Below are 18,347 nucleotides of genomic sequence, written 5' to 3' on the forward strand. Positions count from 1 at the left end.
CAACTGTTGCACTAAGTAGTTACAGTTACAGAGGTGTTGGACAACAAGATTGAAGCAAGGTGGAGGTAAATAAAAGGTTATGAAGAGGATGGTGCTACAAGCCCAACGGACGATGCGCGCACACTTTGATGTGTCCACTGCATCACGTGAGGAACATTGACAGCACTAAACCCCCTCAAGGGACGTATGTGAGAAGGGAGGCTGGAAATCCTTGGAATTCTAGAATATACAGCACAGAAAGACTCGTGGCATTAAAGGCAACAATCCTTGTGGCGCTGCTGGCGATGATGATGTTTAGACCTAATCTATAATGTTATTACAGGTCTCTTAATAAAATGTTCTCTTTCGGTTATATATACAGTACTCACCTTTTGAAACTGGATGAGAGCCACAACAATCCAGTATTTTGAAAATTAAGACTTGAAAACCAATTGCAATGGAGTAAACAATCAAGTTGAAAGGACTGATAACTTACAAAGGTCAACCTCAATTAGTTTTCATCGTCATGTGAGTGAGTTTCATTAACTTTGAATAAAACACATCACAACATGTGGCATTTTTAATATTTTTCACTTTATATAGTCATGGAAATCCTCTCGTTAATTTTATGAAAATAACCCTGCAGGAGGGTACAAATGAAGTGTGCCTTACATAGCACACTGCAGATTTTATTAAAGGATCTTTGCAGGATTCCCTCTTTGGCTTGATCTGTACTACTGTCTGCAATCTACTTTCCAAATATTTCCTAGGGACTCTTCAACTACTATAACTTTATCTTGTCCTGGTTTATCCTTTAACTCAAAAACATATGCCCCAGAGGAGACTTTGATAATTTAGAAAATGAACTGTTATCTCTACTCAATTTATAACATCATCTTTAGGCATAGGTTAAAAAAAAAAAATCACCCTTGGCCAAGCTTTTGAGCCTTCATTTTAAAACCACATCCTGCAGTTTGGAGAGTTTCTTCATTGAGTGAACTTCTTTCTAAGATCAAATACTTTTACCACTTGCTATAAGGGTAGTTCTGACTGTTGTCAAAAATGTATGTCCATTGGTTCCAAATGTCTCAGTGGATAGTAGAAAGAATTTCTTTTTCTCATGGATGGAGTTACAGGGATCAGCTTCTTGCCCTCAGGAATATGCACCCTGACAAAAATAGCTTCATAATCCACAGTTCTATTTAAATACACTTTTCCAATTATCACAACAACACTGTCTCAAAAGATGCTAGAAGTGCACACCATTATAAATATCATCTGTAAATATTCAGCAGAAAATGTATCCACAATATAGGATACCATTAATACAGTTAGTTTTCACACTATGACAGTTGTATTCAAGTGGCTCTGATACAATTTGAACACTGAGCAGCTGTACGTAATAGTGTAGGGAATGTGTAATAACATATACAGTGCATACTAAGTATCCAAATGAAAATAGTGAACATATGTTTTCCTCTTAAAGATTACCATTCTTTTTCTTTCTCAACTTCGTTGGTAATGCATGATTCTATTTCAACTGCTTGGATTTACAAAAGTATCTTAGTTCTACAGGAGAAATACTGCAACAAACGTTGTCTAGTTTTCTTATTTATTTACTATTTATAACTATTCTAAAGCCAATGGAACAGAAAACCTTAAGCCCTTTCCTAGACCAGGTCTGAAGTGACTTAAGAAGGAAAAGTTAACAAATCTTTACTAAGCTTCCATGCTGAAACCTATAAAAGGTACTCACTCTTTGCCACTGGATTAAAGAGTGGTATAAACAACTATCACAAAAACATCAGCTCATTTTCATCACAATCTAGTATAAATTTGTGAAGACTACCTGCCCTGGGAAGAGGTGGTCCATTTTTCTCTTTTACAATAAGATCACATCCTAGCTTCAAAAGGAACCTCTCCCGGGATTAACCCACATGGAAACTATATGCCTCATCCTTAAACATCTTCACAGATCTATCCAAGAAGGGATAGGTTTCATAAGGCTGACTCTCATGAAGCATCTGATTTAGGTTCATCAGTAATCCATCAAATGAACTTACTCGAGGTTATGAAATCGTCATAAGCCAAAAAATCATCGAGAATTCTAAAAAACCTTACTTTTAATGCTTTTGGTGTAATACTATTGAAAACAATGTAAAAGCATTTTTATAGAGTTTTTCATCTAAAAAGCATCCAAATTTTTATTATTCTGTCATTTTGGAGCCATATTTCTTCTGTCAGATTGGCATTGTAAGCATCATAACCCCAAAACATGCATCACAAACCATGAAATAATTTCTGAGGAATGTATTTAAAAAGCATCACAACCTTGAAACAGCGCCTCAGTAGTGTGGTCGGTATGGTGCTGGTGAGCCACCTCGGTGGACGCAAGTTCGATTCTCCGGTATTCCACTGAGCTAGTGAGAGATGTGTATTTCTGGTGATGGAAGTTCACTCTCGACGTGGTTCGGAAGCCACGTAAAGCCGTTGGTCCCATTGCTGAATAACCACTGGTTCCATGCAATGTAAAAACACCATACATACAAACAAACAAACAAACAACCTTGGAATGTCGTAAGCTGGGGACTGCCTGTATTCAAACTGCAAGAAGAGGGGTAAAGAGGTATGTATAAACTTGACAGGAGCGCAAGCAGTATGTACTAAAAAATACTCGAGTCAGCAGCTCAAGGAGAATGGTTACCAGAGACTTTTCTTTCCAGCAAATAACTCGTCAATCCTTGCTGGGGGTATTAATCTTCCAATAAGAATGGACAACAAGATAACTCCTTAGGGATAATATCTTTTTCTGCCACAAACTTATACATTTTCTAAATAACAGAGTTTAGTTCCTGTAAACCAAGCTATGCTTCATAAGTTCTACACAATGCTTATGGAGGACAGAAAATCTCCAGTATAGATCTTTCTTCTAAACCACATCAATCTAACCTGAAAACCAATTTCAACTTATAAATCTAAAATTAAATATCATTGTTATGTGATATTGCATAACTAACTATTTCTTTATCTAAGTACGTATTAACAATACATCATAAACAATTTCATAACATTTCCCCTTCCCAGTGTTAGATGTAGTACATATAGCACAGAGCTGCAAGCTTATTACTATCAGTATGAATAAGTTTAACAAGATCTATGAGTTTCATTTCCAAAATCAAGACTTGTTCCGTAGCTGAGAGGTGAATATTAAAACAACATTACAAATGCTGGATGAGATCTGTCTACTTTCTAGTCTCTTGACACCAACACTACATCTCTTTACAACTTCATTTTTACCATCTTCCCAAGACACTCAAGGATACAAAATGGGCCCATAAATTGGTGTGGATGGGTGAACTTAAGCTTTTAAAAAAAATTCTAGTCACAAACAGGTTTCAAAAATCTAAATTTGATTGTATATTTAAAATTTATGAACTTGCATGAAAGCTTCTGTATTACTTTTGAACTAGTTAATTCCAATACACCATCTGCATAACATTAACGTAAATTAAGAAATATTCCAATAATTTACATAGTAAGAAATATTCAAATGATTAAAATGAGTTTTGCAAATATTTAACTGCCTTTCAAGCATAAAAGAGTACAGCCTTAGGATGAAAATAAAAGTAGTTTTTATTTATGTAGAATGGCTTGGTTGCAAAACAAACATTTTTAGGATTTATATCAATACATTATCTGTTTCTAAATTACAGTTTCCAAGAACATAAAACTTTTTTAGCTTAAGGAAACAGAATCTCAAGGGCAACGCATATACTAGTTTCATAAGTCGAAAGTCTGAATGCATGAATATGCAAGAGAAACCTACATTCATAGAATTAACATTGGAAAAACACTCCTATCAAGAAACAGTAAAATGACTATGTAATGCTGGGGGATAGCTATGTAGGTAACGCAATGGGACAATGTGGAATGAGATAACACAACTTGCAACTGCAAGTGTTTTACAGCTAAAATATTCAACACCTTACATTAACCATGAAGGTCACTACTAATGCATAAACAGTATCCATATATGTTTTGCAATACTGAGAGCAACAATGTCAACACCAACCAAAACTGCCAATGTGACCTAGTGCACGAGACTGGCACAAAAAAGTTGAGACAAGACCGAGATTGAAATTAAAATACTAGAAAGTAGTACCCTAATTATAATGAAAGATTGATGCACATCACTGTCCTCTCTGGAAAATTGACAAACTTAGGCACTTCATAAATGCTCTCACTTGGAAGTCAATCAGTATGCCTACTAGAAAACCTGTAATAACTAAGTGGAAGCAGTCTTCAAGATCTGCTTCTAATGATCCTTGAAAAGGCAGCTGGAGACAGGCGTCTGATGATCATGAGTGGAAATTGAGGGTCATGGAATACTAAATATAAGCACGCCTTATCCCTCTTAAATAAAAACTATTATTGCTACAACTACTAAAATAGATGTAAACTGTCACTTCCTAAGTTTATTGCCAAAACTTTTTTTAAACAGCAGCACAATTGGTGTTAACAAGACCCAAAAAGACTACGGGTTATAAAATGTGACATCAAATACCAGTATGCATCATCTCAACACTTAGTAGATACCAATTTAAGAGGCTCTTCCCCATACGTATACAGATACTTAAGAGGATTGGTGTAGTAAGTTTGTAGACATTAATGACCTAGAGAAGACCCAAGCACACCTTGACTATCTTAATCACAAAATTTAAGGGGTAACCATGGCTTCTTCATAAAAAAAAATTGCCCAACTTCAGCCTCTTCTTTTTATGAGGTTAAAAGATTTTTATAATAAAATAAAGTTTTATATGTATACTAATCCAGTAATTACTTAGCTAAGAGATTCTACTCACACGAAAACTTGAAATTTGAAATTCACAGTAGCGATTCTTTTGTCTATGTAGGTGACTAGCCCTGCCCACTTTTGGTATGAGAGAGTGGGCAACTCAACCAAGAGCTTCAATTTGTTTATGCTTAAATGTCCATGCAGGGGGGAGGAAGGCAGGTTCCATCCAAAATTACTGAGTAAGTCTATATACAACTTTATTATAAAAATGTAATGTTTATATTAAGTAACATAACCAGTAATTACTTAGCTGATTCCATACCGACAGACAGTGGGGATTCATGAACATCTTCTACTCCAAAACATTATTAAGATTAATAAATTTGAAAACAGAAAATAAGCTAGCATTAATATATATGTATAGTGGTTGTTGCTTCTTTACCTGGTAGGTACAGCTTCTGGTTGGTGCTCATCTTAATCTGTAGCGGCGTGGCGGTATAGACCTGGAGTGCCTCTACTCAAGGGGTGGACCTTGCACCAGAGTAATCCAATGGCTGACAAAAGCATTAGTAGGAGCTTTGAGGCAAAAGACATTTCTGATGGCCAACAAAGCATCAATATTTGCCCCTGCCCAGGGCGCAGTACCACAAACAAGAACAACCAGACAAGGCTGTCACCCACATCACATAATAAAAAATTTAACTCCCACCCAACACTAAAACACTGGTGGGCACTCGAGGTACATAGTACCTCCCAGGCTTTCCTAGGACTTGACACCCTATGTCAAGGCAGTGAGACAGAAGGATAGAAGGGATGCTTCCCACGCTTCCTACTCCAACACTACACTAGCAATGGACAAAGGTCCTAAGGTACTGCAGTTCTCATAGACTGTTTCTACGTCTCACAAATAATGCATCGCAAACACTGACTAGCATTTCCAGTATGTTGCTTGTAGAAGAGACTTGCATTTCCAGTATGTTGCTTGTAGAAGAGAAGAGAGGGGAAGATTATGCTTAAAGGCTACCGAGGTAGCAACTGCCCTACCATTGTGAGCTCTAACCTTCATGACCTTCAAGGTAGGTAAGGATCCTCTCCAATCTGAGAGTGAGCCTGCAAAATGAGATCCCCTAAAAAGAACGAGAGGGCATTCTTTGACAAGGGTCTAGAAGGGTTTTTCACAGAACATCAAAGGTTACTTGCCGGTCCTCTGATTGTCTCATTCCTTTGGAGATGCATAAAGATCCAGATTGGACCAAACCTGAAACATGCCATCTGTTGTCCATGCTACAGGGTCTGGAAAAGGGGAAGAAGACGATGGTTCCTGGCTGTCGCAAATAAAGCCAAAGCCAGGGTTGGTTTCCCCCACAGTTTCCATAAGTTGGTAAAAGCCCGAAGGTCCAAGGTCCACTCCATAAGAAAGATTTGCCTGCAACAGATTACTTTGTCCACCACCACATTGAATTCCGTGACCAATTTGGTCTGTCTGATCTGCCCAAAGAAGCAAATCCTTTGCCCAAAGAAGCAAAGCCTTTGCCCAAAGAAGCAAAGCCTTTGCTATCTCACAGATAGACTAAATGAGTTCCCCCCGAAGCCTGATTTATGCTAATGCCGTGGTGTCGTTTGAATGAACTCCCACCATCTTGTAGATTTCCATCGAGAAGTGTTGCAAATGGATTACCCTTAACTCCTTGTGGTTGATGTGTAGTTTTCTCTCCTCTCAAGACCATGTCCCAGAAACTTCTCGTCCCCTAAGAGAGCTCCCAACATAGATCCGATGCATCATAGTAGTCTAGGCCAGGGTTCACTGGTAGAAGAGACTTTACTTCCGTTAACCCGTGTGCGGAGTTCCACCAATGCAGGTCCTCCTGGATCTCTTGTGTTATTGGAAAATAGTACAACTCTTGGTAAATCTTCTGATCCCAGCTGACCCTTAGGAAAAATTGTAGGGCTCTTGTGTGTAGCCTTCCAAACCTGACATATTGCTCCATGGATGCCAGGGTGCCTAGCAAACTCATCTATTGGGTGGCTGAACAAGCTCGATGGGAAAGAAAAATATCGACTTTCCTCTCTTTCCCCTCTTTTGGGGAGTGGAAAAACCTATCTTCATCCTCAAACAAAGAATTTACTGAGAAGGAGTCGGCTGGGATTTCGGCAAGTTTAACAATAAAACCAGGTCTTGAGTCAAGAACTGGGATTTCTGCAGATCCTTCATGCACTGTTCCTTCGTGGGTGAACAAAGTAGCCAAATGTCCAGATAGAACGATATGTTGATGTCCAATAAATGGAGCCACCTTGCCAGGGGAGCAAGAACTTGAGTGAAAACTTGTGGGGCAGTCGAGAGGCCAAAACTCTGGGCTCGAAACGTAAACATTTAGGTCTTGAAAACAAACCTGAGGTACTTCCTTGGGTCTTGATGAATAGGAAAGTGGAAGTACGAGTCCTGCATGTCAAAAGAGCTCACTATTTAGAAATTCAGAGCAATCACATCAAGGAACAGTTTCCATCCTCCTGTAGACTTGGGTACTACAAACTGTTGGTTGTAAAATCCTTTCGACCCAACATTCCTGACTACCTCTATCGCCCCTTTTCTGAGGAAGGAAGAGATTTCCTCCGAGAGGGCTGAATACCTGTCTGATCCCACAGAGTAGGGCATCACTGCAACAGGAGTGTTGACCACGGGAGGCCTCTCCTTGAAGGGGATAGAGTAATCCTCCTTCAGAACTTTCACTACCCATTGTTCTACCCCTTTCGCACTTCATTTCTCCAAGAAGAGAAGGAGTCTGGCATCCTCTGGGACATGGAGGACTGAATCCTCACTTACAAGCAGAAGGATTCAAGGAGGATTTCTTGATAGCTTGCTAGACGAAATGAACCATTAAATTGAAGCTGAAGGTGGCCCACTCCCTGGGACATCGAGTAGATTGCGTTAGAATATCTTGCGTCAATTTCTTGTTAGGTGCGATACAATCTCAATAACTACGGCATGTGGAAACAGGTGGTGTCTGTCGAGAGGCAAGAAGAGGAGAGCTGATTTCTGCAACATGGTCATGTCTTGGAGGTAAGGGAAACCCAGAGCTTCCTCTTTTTAAGAATTCTCATGGCATAGAGGGGGGCCAACTCTCGTGAGCCATCCCTAACAACCTTATTAGCACAGTTGAGCTCACTGAGCCAGTCCGCAGCACAGTCTTCTCGCAGTAAGGAAAATTTGTGAACCTTCCTATTAATGCTCCCACAGACCAATCGAGGAGGCTCAAAACCTCAAATACCTTAAACAGGTACTTGAGCAAATAATCTATATCTAAAGAAGAAAATATCACTTTAGCAGAGGAGGAGGAGGACCTACATGCCGAACCGATGACCCTGGAGACATCCCTTTGGGAAGAGGCAGCTACTCCAAAGGAAGGAGCTTCTTATGTAGCATAAGACAGATACCTTCTGCGTGATAAGACGAGAAAGCAGAATACTAAAGGAGGCCTTGCCCTGCTCTCTTTTTAGAAAGCCAACCATTTTAGGTAGTCTGGCTGACTCGGCTGGCTGGTTGCTCATCATGAAGGATGCAGCCAGGGAAGCAGAAGCTGTTGGAGTGATGAAATCAGAGTTCACCAACAAATACCTGAGCAAGGATGCGTCGACTGATGGGGGAGATTCATGGCCTTGATCCTCCTCATCCAAAGAAATTGGGGACAAGGAAGGTTCTGTAGAAGCTTAAAATAATGAAGAAGACTTCTGAAAGTCGCAAATTGCTCTCCAACTGACACTGGATAGGTGCTAATGAAGGGTCTAGCTCTGCTGAACTTGGAGGGCCCGTAATGAATAATGGACTATGGGTAGGTAAGCGAGCTAGGGCTGGTGCCAGGCGCTTGGAAGAAGGTGCCAAAATAACATGAGCTGGGCCGCTGGCGCAGGGCGATCAGGTAATAATGAGCACTTGACTGAAGGTGGGCACTCAAGAGTCTGCAGGGCGCTGTTGAGGTATGTGGCTCTTGGAAGACGGAGAGCGCCTAGGTCCCAAATATTGGTGTTCAGTCAAAAACTTTCCGGGCTGTCCTAAGTACTACAAGGATGAGGGCTACACGAAGGTTCTCTGAACATTTTGCTGGGTAGCAGGGGGAGGCTGGTCCCTGCAGTGCAGCTGGACACATGAGAAACAAAGTGGCTAGCTAATGATTTAACATCAGCTCTACAAGCTACTTTTCTCTTACAGTCTATCTAACTTTGTCAAGTGAGAAGTTTAAAGTATTCCATTTCTTCCCGTCTCAATCCCTATACCCATCACAGTTTAGGTCAATAGAACAAACTTGTCCTACACAGTTAGCACAGACAATGTGAGAATCATAGGACTCTTTCGTCAATCAAGTATGCAGCCTTTGCTGCAATACCGAAAACTAAAAGTGCTAGTCAGACACTAGCCAACTAGCAGGAAAGGGTCGAAGTCAGTAAATCTCACACCGCGAACAACTGTCATTAAAGGTTCCACTAGGAAACCTAACTAAATACATGTGCCAAAGGCTACTGTAGGCAAAATATACTTCATCGATGGTAAGATATAAATTTGAATTCACAACCAAGCTGCACTCTTATAACAATGTGTGGTCATAAGCCAGCATAAACAAATTTACGCTCTTAGCCGAGTTATTGTTCTCTTACCCCAAGAGTGGGCGGGGTTAGTCACCTACGTAAAGTAAAAAATCGCCACCGCGAATTTCAAAATTTAAGCTGCCATGTGAGAAGAAACTCTTAATTAATTACTGGGTAAGTTACTTATGTAAAATTAGTTTTCTCCACTTTTATCTATTCTGTGCTTTCTTTCTGGACTCCCATCTGGTTCACTTTTATTTATCTTGTGCTTTCTTCCTGGACTCGCATCTGGTCCACTTTTACCTATCTTGTGCTTTCTTCCTAGACTCCTATCAGATCCAAATCTATATCTCCTGTTTCCATGAGTTCATGGGTATTTTTCACTTTTTTCTGACCTTCTCATCATGTCTTAACCATCTCAATCTTTTTTCCAGCCTCTTCATACAACTCCTGTTCCTCGATCATGATGTACCCTAGCCATAATTTCAACCGTCTACAGTTGAATCTATAATAAATTTCTACCATTTATCTTGTCAATTTTCTCAGCTAAGGGACATTTTTAATCAATACCAGTTATTTAGTCACACACTCTATCTTACTGCTCTCACAACTCTTGTTTTCAGTTCAGCGTGCCTAAAAATTTACATAAATGCTCCTCCTCAAACACCTGCCCTTCTATCAAAGCACTCTGTCATCTGCATAAAGCAGCTCCCAGGGTTCCTCCATTTTCTGCCGGCACTTACTAGTATTTTCTACCATAAAAGTATAGGTGTAGTATGATTAAAAATCAAATAGGTTCTATGCTGATCACATAATGACAACATTTATCTAAAATCCTTATAATTCAAATATCACTGTCTTCACTCTAAATCTCCTTCTATGGCAGAGTAACATCAGAACTTAAAAAGGTCTTTCTAGTACCCTTTGGTTTTTGTAATGGCCATTTACCCATTGGTTCACCAAATATAATCACTTCTCCTGCACATTAAAAATAATGGTAACAAATGGAAGCTGGAAACCCCTATGTAATTAAGTGCAATAAAGCCTAGTGGCTATAGGTTCAAGACCTCTACCCTACCAAACACTGACTGGAGATGATGAAAAGAAATGGGAGAAACTATTGAATTGGAAAGTGTGTCCAAGAGTAGACAGTTAAAAACTGAGCCAAGAGTTGTTTGGGGGTATATATTATATAAAGAAACAAGTTAGATAAAACAATGATGTTAACAAGAACAGCTGAAGACTGGATGTTGTTAATCCATAAAGGCAGTCTGTGTTCTCAAGACTGAGAAGAAATTTGGAGTCTATGAATGAAGGTCAGAATGTGTGAAGGGACTGCTGAGCTCTAACTACGACAAAGTTATATATAATAAAAATGTCTGCCTATTTCTCATTTAATTTCATTTAATGCAATAACTGACATTTAGCATACCATTTTAAATAAACACTGCAGCAATGGAAAAAAAATTTATCACTTTTTTGGGATAAAGATATGATAATTGTTTGAGGGCCATGGTACTAAAGAACATCAAAATGAACCAGTTTTGGAAAATTGTTAGAAAAATGAGCAGAAAGGGCCATCAGTGTGGTGGTTTCCTCTCTATCTATATTCAAACATATTGCAGTCTGTAACCTATGATCAGTATAATCAACAACCACACTTCAACAAAACAAAAATAACTGCTCCTCCTTGTATTAAACTAAACTCAACCATAATCAGGCTATATGTAGTTCATGTAACTTATAACAATTACATACACAGCACCAGTAAATTTATATTTCATGGTACAGAAAAGTAAAATAAGCCTATTTTGGAAAACTGAAAAAATTAACAAATAGGGACAACTGATTCAACCATCAATGTGGTTTCCTTGTTATCCATTTGCAGCCTGTAATCTAGATTCAGCAATCAGTATTTACTATACTTGCTGGTGAAGGCTTACAATTGCAATAAATACTGTACTGCTTCATTTACAACCCATTTCATTATAATATATAAAGAACTGAACTTTTGTGTTAATTAACAGGTTCCTAAATTTCCTTTTTATCATTCATAAAAACCCAACATCATGTTGCTCTTTACACAGTTAAAAGCTACAGAATGTTTTCTTTTATATCTATGAATGATTCATTAGGATATGACATTCAAATAATAATGTATTGTTCTTTTGTGTATTTCATATTTTGAAAATACCACCTTTAATGAAGATCATGCAAGAAGAAAGCAAATTTTGAAAAAAAACTAAAACATAAATATACCTAAAATACGTGTACAGGTATATAAGCACCACCTTATTTTTAAATCATCCAAGGGCCCACCAGAGATGGAATCCTCCCTGTGGAGGGCTGTGCATAAAACCAAACAAAGTGAACAAAGTGAAAGTGAACTGTAAGTCAGGTCAGGGAGGGGGGGGGTGTGTGTGTGCTGCCTCCAATGTCATAGGATTCAATGTGAGGTTAGGTCAGGTTACAACACAACAAAAAACTAAAGTTTATTTCCAGTTCCTAAATCAAATAACCTTGGTTTCCCACTGTGGTCATCTTTCAACTTTAATGTGTTTAACAGCAATTTGCAAATGTCAGTATCATCAAAATCATAAAATATTCCACATTTGTACTTTGACTCTGGGTCTAAAAGTACACTTCACCCATTTATTTTGCTGATTTTCCATTTATTATGATTACAAAAAGTTACAGGATTTCATTAAAAATAAAAAACTGCACTACCTACTACCTAATTTATTTTGGACTGAATAATTTATTTCTACTACCTATTAGGCTGCGCTATCCTAATCAGTCTAATCTTAAACTAATAGATAGCAGAGGATTGGTTAGGGTAACCTATGCTTTGATATCATCAAGGAACAATTATGCTACCATTATTCAACACGGAATAATAGGTACAGTAAGGTCTATACTAGTATAGCCTACCATATACTAGACTAGTCTGTTTGTGTAACAAAATTGTCTGGAGAAGTAAATTCTTGCCGGGTAGCTTTAGCTACCGTAGTCCTGGCAACTGTTAGCCCCAAGTGGAAACACTTACATTACAGCGTAGTCTATTGTAGCCTAAAACCCTTCAAACAAGTCTACCTGCGGATTAGGCTAGGCTAGGAGTCAACGGAGCACTTGGCTAACCACAAAATCTATGGTTCAACAGTAACTCAGAACAAGACATTCTTGCATGTAAAAATTAAAAATGCCTCAAAACAAACTTTCTCCTCACAGATACGCATAAAAAACCCACACTGGTATTTAAAGCTACAATAATCCCTGGGAAATTAGCGATACGCTCTCTACGGGGGATGCCCAAGTCACAACCACTAAGCTAGGTAGTCTACCGCTCGATACTGGCCTCAAGCTAACTTAAACAAGTTTAAAGTTCAAACAAGATGTCCAGAACAACCTATCGTAACCTAACTCTCATGTGATGTACCTAATTATTGCTGGAAAGACTCCGCTGGTAATGAAAAAAGAGTAAATAAGCTGAGTATTTGTGTGGGCGTGGACTCACCTGTCATCATCATCGTGTACAGGAAACTCCCGGATGATGTCGATGTGCGAGGCCGTTTCGCTCTTTTTCGGCCACTTTTCGCCGCAGAACGCAGACAAAGGAGGTATACAATCTTCCTCTAGCGGTACCCCTGCGAAAGGGTCTCACTCACAGCGAAATCCTGTAATGCCGAATGCCCTTCCTCACTTAGGCCTACAGCAGCAGCATTATCATCAACACAACACTCACTCGTATGGACTTCAGCCCTATTCACCATAAAATAGACTTCATTTAAGGCATCTAAATGACATCATCACAACGCATAAAAGTCATCATCAATATCTGTAAGCACGAAAGCTTATGTAAAGGCGATATAAGCGCATAAAAAGGTGTGCTGTGGGGGTCAGTCCGTCGGTAGGTTCCACCAGGACGCTTAACCAAAGCTCACTGACAAATACACTTACTCAGGTGCATTGTGGGTAAGGAAGGGGCGCGCCTGCGCAATCCACGGGTGTGGGGGAGATCAGAGACAGTCACAAACACCCGGCAAGTTCAAAAAGACTCGTATTTGTTTGTTTTTTCTTCGATCAGCAAATACAGTATCTTGTGTGCTTTCTTGAAATCTGATTAAAAAATCTACAGATTATTATAGTAGACAGCGCATCTACCCATTCTGTTTTACATTAAGAGTTCTTAGGTTTCGTGATTGCTTGGTTTCGATTTGTACTCGCATCATAATTCCTGAGGCAATTTATTGGGTAATCTAGGAGCTGGTAGGTGTTCGTGTTCAAATGTCCTTCTTTCGATAATTTTACCACATCTCTGTTACATAAATACCATAACTGTGGTAACACATGTAGTTACACATAAGGGTCTAAAACATATATGCAAAAAAAAAAAAAAAAACTACAGGTAATGGGGAATATCTTCCAAAAGTCCTAAATATTTTCATTTTATGTTATTCACTATTGCAGATTTTTAATTGCTCTTTACTTGGCAAAGTTGCTGTTAGCAATGGGAACTTTAACGGAGTCCTAATTCAATTTAGCATCTCAAAACTTTTGTTTCACGCTGTCTATTCAATTTGAGGTACCAAATTTAAATTTCCAGCGATGCTCCATCATCTGCAAAAGGTTTTAATTCTTGGTGCTGCGCAGCTTTTTATCTTGTTACCTGCAAGGTTCGATTTATTACAATGTTCACAGGTGTATGAAACATTACATTACTCTTCTTATAACTTCGACACATCAGCATTTTTGCTGTCATGTTTAGCCCCGAATTTATGGTATTTGTAATATTGCACTCTGTTTTATATACAGTCATTACATTATGCTCTAACAAAGTTTGTACCTTAGTTTTTTCTTTTTATGTGATGAACTTTTAAGACATTGTGTTTCTTAATTTCAGTCTTTGCTTAAAGTGCTATACCTTTATTGAAACAATTTTCATCTTCGATCAGATCATTAAGCCAGGGATTCTTGTCCTTTATACACAAGTATACATTTTTCATCACCCTCTGGTACATCTGTCGTTATAATCTTAATAGACTTTTTTTTCCGTTTTTCATTAACAAAATTATTGACCTCAACTTTCTCTTATAATTTGATCAGTTGTATTGTTCGTTCTGTAAAGCTAAAAAAATGGCATCTTGTATATTGCTGGCTTCTGACATTACATAAAAAAGGCAGTAATTAAACTCAAATTTTCTAATATTTGCGGTGTATTGCAAAACAAGAAACTATATTGGATTCGCACATATAATCATAGCACAGGATTTTCTCCCTCTTCCGCCAGTGTCTACGAAATCAGCTTACAAAAATCGCCCTCTCCTTATGTGTTTCTAATTTTACAAGATTGTTCTTCGATTAATCGAAGAGATTTTTTCTGGTTTATAATCTCCCCACTTGTATGTCCACCACTTCCTATTTTCTTTACACCCTATTCTATTTTACTGTTGTTGTTTTATCTCTGTCTGGGACTTGAAAGTACATAATATCTTAAAAATATTATTTCAGTTTCCATCCCTCCAGTGAGCGAGTGATTTCTTTTTCCCTTTTACCACGTGTTTGTTACAGTCCTCTTACTCAGCTTTGCTACTTAACGTTATTGCCTTTGGACGTTTCTCTAAGATTGTCCTCCATAGAGAGTATCACTTACAGTGTGCTTTGTAGACGGCACTTTAAGCGTCTTTGCACGTTTGCAGCATCCTCTCTAAGCCTAAGCCTCAGTGACATGGTTGGTATGGTGTTGGCGTCCCACCTCGGTGGTCGCGGGTTCGATTCTCGGCCATTCCATTGAGGAGTGAGAGATGTGTATTTCTGGTGATAGAAGTTCACTCTCGAAGTGGTTCGGAACTCAAGTACAGTCGTTGGTCCCGTTGCTGAATAACCACTGGTTCCATGCAACGTAAAGACGCCACACAAAAGCCCTAGCCTCGCTGCCTTCCGTCTAGTATTCGTCATCTGTCTCTTTGGTCTTTTCTGCTCTGGCTGTCCAACTACTTGAAATTTAGCTTCTTTTTTCACCTCTCATTTAAGAATAAATAATTTGGGTGAGGTATATGGAGGCCTAGTCAGACTAATAATAATAATAATAACGTTTTTTTTTCGCAAGATTAGTTCTAAGCATGTCTGTCGATGGCAAAGTCTACACTTTCAGGATTCAAAATCTGTCGGTGATTTTTTTCTATGCGGTAGAAGTTATTTGGGCAGGTCCATTTCTTTAGATAATAATATACATTGAATGCGTGAGATGTCTATCATAGCTTCTTTTCTGATCATCCTGTCAAATAAATACAGTTTCTTTCTTCAAAGACTGCATTATATAGAAATGTACTACCAGCAGTGATGCTGATACCCATTATGTATTATTCGTTGACATGACCACTAATTTCTTTACTTGTTTTTACTTGATAGCAGCTATTAGATTTAATAATCACAATCGTTTAAGAAGGCATGTAAGTCTTGAATTAAGCATTTACAGTAAAAATACAGTAAGTTGAAGTAATATTACTTACTTCCTACAATTAAACCTTTCTTGGTTGTGTAAGTCGGAAAGGTAGCACCCAATCATCTCAATAACAACTACAGCAGCAAGGGCCTCGTACAGAAAGTCGGCAGAGGATAGCCTTGGTCGCCATGGCAACACCACGGGATATCTAAGGAGAGGTCAGGAAACTTATGTCTGGCAGAAAGATTATTTTTCGGGATTGGTTTTTAACCTTCCAACGTTTTTTTTTTTTTTTTTTTTTTTCGTCCAAATGATGTATTTTATTTTACGGACTTACATGGCACGTACTCGCGCACACGTAACTTTTTTCATTTTCAGCTTTAGACGGTCAAACTGTCTATGCACCAGGATCCTTTTAACCCAATTCTCTTATTTCCATGGAAGCCCCCATTGTTTTCCGTGTTCATATTAATGGACTCCAGCGATTTGTTTAAGAGCTTTAGTCGGTGTAACACTGCCCCTAAGTAAGTCTATGGATAGATCGAACACCTTCCGGTGACACTGGCTCTACCTGTGAAATGGTATCTTGCATGACGTGTTTTTTTCAACAGCCATAATGAGCCTTAACTTTCCGAGCTTCTTATTTTTTTGTGTGTGCATCCACCTAAAGCATTAAATCAGCTTATAAGTAAATGATGACGCCTTTTCTTCCCTGAAGTTAAACCCCATGCGTTGTATAGGTTAAGAATGAGGATGTCCTTCAACTTCATGCTAGAGAAAATCAACCTTGATAGAAGGTGGGTTACTGGCACGGATTCACATTACTCAGTAATAATTTTATGCTACTGTTAGTTTTAATTTTTTTAATACATAATGTGATTGTTTTAAAGTACCGGTTCTAGTATGTTCCTTCTAAAGGCTCTTAACTGCACGCTACTTAAGTTTGTGTTTTGACATTCTAGATCCAACTTTATTGAGGCAATGCTTCGAAATTCCTTCCAACTTTCATTCCCATTCAGAGGTGCTGTGCTGTATTTTTACATTCTATCAGAATTGATTTTCATTGGCCTATTACAAGCATTCATTTTGACATATTTTTGCAGTCAGAATCTGGTGTTTTAACTCTCATTTCTGCATTGAAGACCAGCTTGGCATATTATTCTAAACTTGCAATGGTAAAATTACATTCCTTTAACATGTCGAATGATGTTCCACAGTATAAGGTTATGGGTATTCGTCCCAGTTATTTTAACCTTTCTTTTAGCTTATGTAACCCTATCTGGATAGTTGGTCTCACATTTTGGGGACTAAATCCTTGGTCTTCTTCTCAATGGGATTGAATCATATAATTATCAAACAGTTTAACCAGACCACTAATTTATTTATTCCATGGGGTGGTTTGAACGTTACTGAAAATAACAGTTCTGATATTATCAAATGATGGCTTTTAAATGCCTTACAACTAGCTTAATTGGAAATGGAAATTCTGATAAAATTTCTTCTATTGATTTGTTTCTAAAAATATAACTTGAAATTCACTTCTAAATTTTTAATTTCTTGTTACTCTTCACTCCTGACATATTGGGAATGGATCATGTGGCAAGCTTTCTGATCAGGAAATCAATCCTTTCCTTTTCTACAATTTGTTTTCCTACCTCTGATGCCACATTAAGAAATCACCAAGTACTTGGTTACTGGTGCAGTGCAATTTTGAGAGCACAAAAGGGTATTCTTGCTTTGTACTCATCACCTGTTCCCTATAATCTGTCCTTTTTTTATAATGGTGACATCTTTATTTTGCTCAGATTAATAATGATTTTCATTCATCCGCTTCACCTCACTGCCTCTTTTTTGTGGTTACTACTTGAGACATTGTCCTATAGAGCAAAGGAGTGCCTCTTTTCCTACCTGTGGGTGTTTGGAAGTTTTGTATTGTAGGGCTCCTAAGCTCTAGATTTCACTTCCTGTTTCTATCTTGCTTGACTAACCTGTGAAGATAATGACACTGCATTGCCAATTTTATTCAATATACAGTACATGTAAAAGAAATAGTTCCCCCAAGGGCATACCACTTAAATGGGGCCACTGATTGGCAAACCGAAGATGGTAAATAAGGTCCCTTTTATTATTACCTCTTATTCAAACCAGACCAATGAATGTAATATTCTAAACTCTCACAAAACTGACCTGGAGGCTTTGTTCCTCATGATTATATTAAATCTCATTTTAATATACTGCACCTCCTTAAGGCTTTCTTAACCGAAAATTTTCAAAATTCTGACATTCTTTCATGGATCTTTTTATCTAAGCATTATACATGTTAGTATTTAGTTGAAAGCTGGAAAATCTCTGAGGATACGTTTGACTGTAGGGTGAGACAAGTGTGATTAATATGAAGGTAAGATAAAGGTCTTTTATTCAGTCCCTTAATTTCTTTTTTATCTCAGCTATGTATTCCCTTTCCTCTCTTCTACATCAGCAAGTATAAAAACCCTGACCTCATGGTCTTGAGAAGGTACCTGACATTAACCATAATAAAATGAATGAGGATAC

General features: G+C 38.3%; 1 protein-coding gene across 1 annotated transcript in view; it reads right to left on the reverse strand.

Moving 5' to 3' along the window:
- LOC135223702 (uncharacterized) overlaps positions 1 to 13,305 on the reverse strand; it is a 331,013-nt gene extending 317,708 nt beyond the window's left edge. The window contains 1 exon segment of the mRNA XM_064262426.1: positions 12,867 to 13,305. The gene's annotated coding sequence lies outside the window, so the exon portion shown is untranslated.
- Positions 13,306 to 18,347: the final 5,042 nt, after the last annotated feature.

The sequence above is a fragment of the Macrobrachium nipponense genome, chromosome 20 (assembly GCF_015104395.2).
Source record: "Macrobrachium nipponense isolate FS-2020 chromosome 20, ASM1510439v2, whole genome shotgun sequence".
In the NCBI taxonomy this organism is placed as follows: domain Eukaryota; kingdom Metazoa; phylum Arthropoda; class Malacostraca; order Decapoda; family Palaemonidae; genus Macrobrachium; species Macrobrachium nipponense.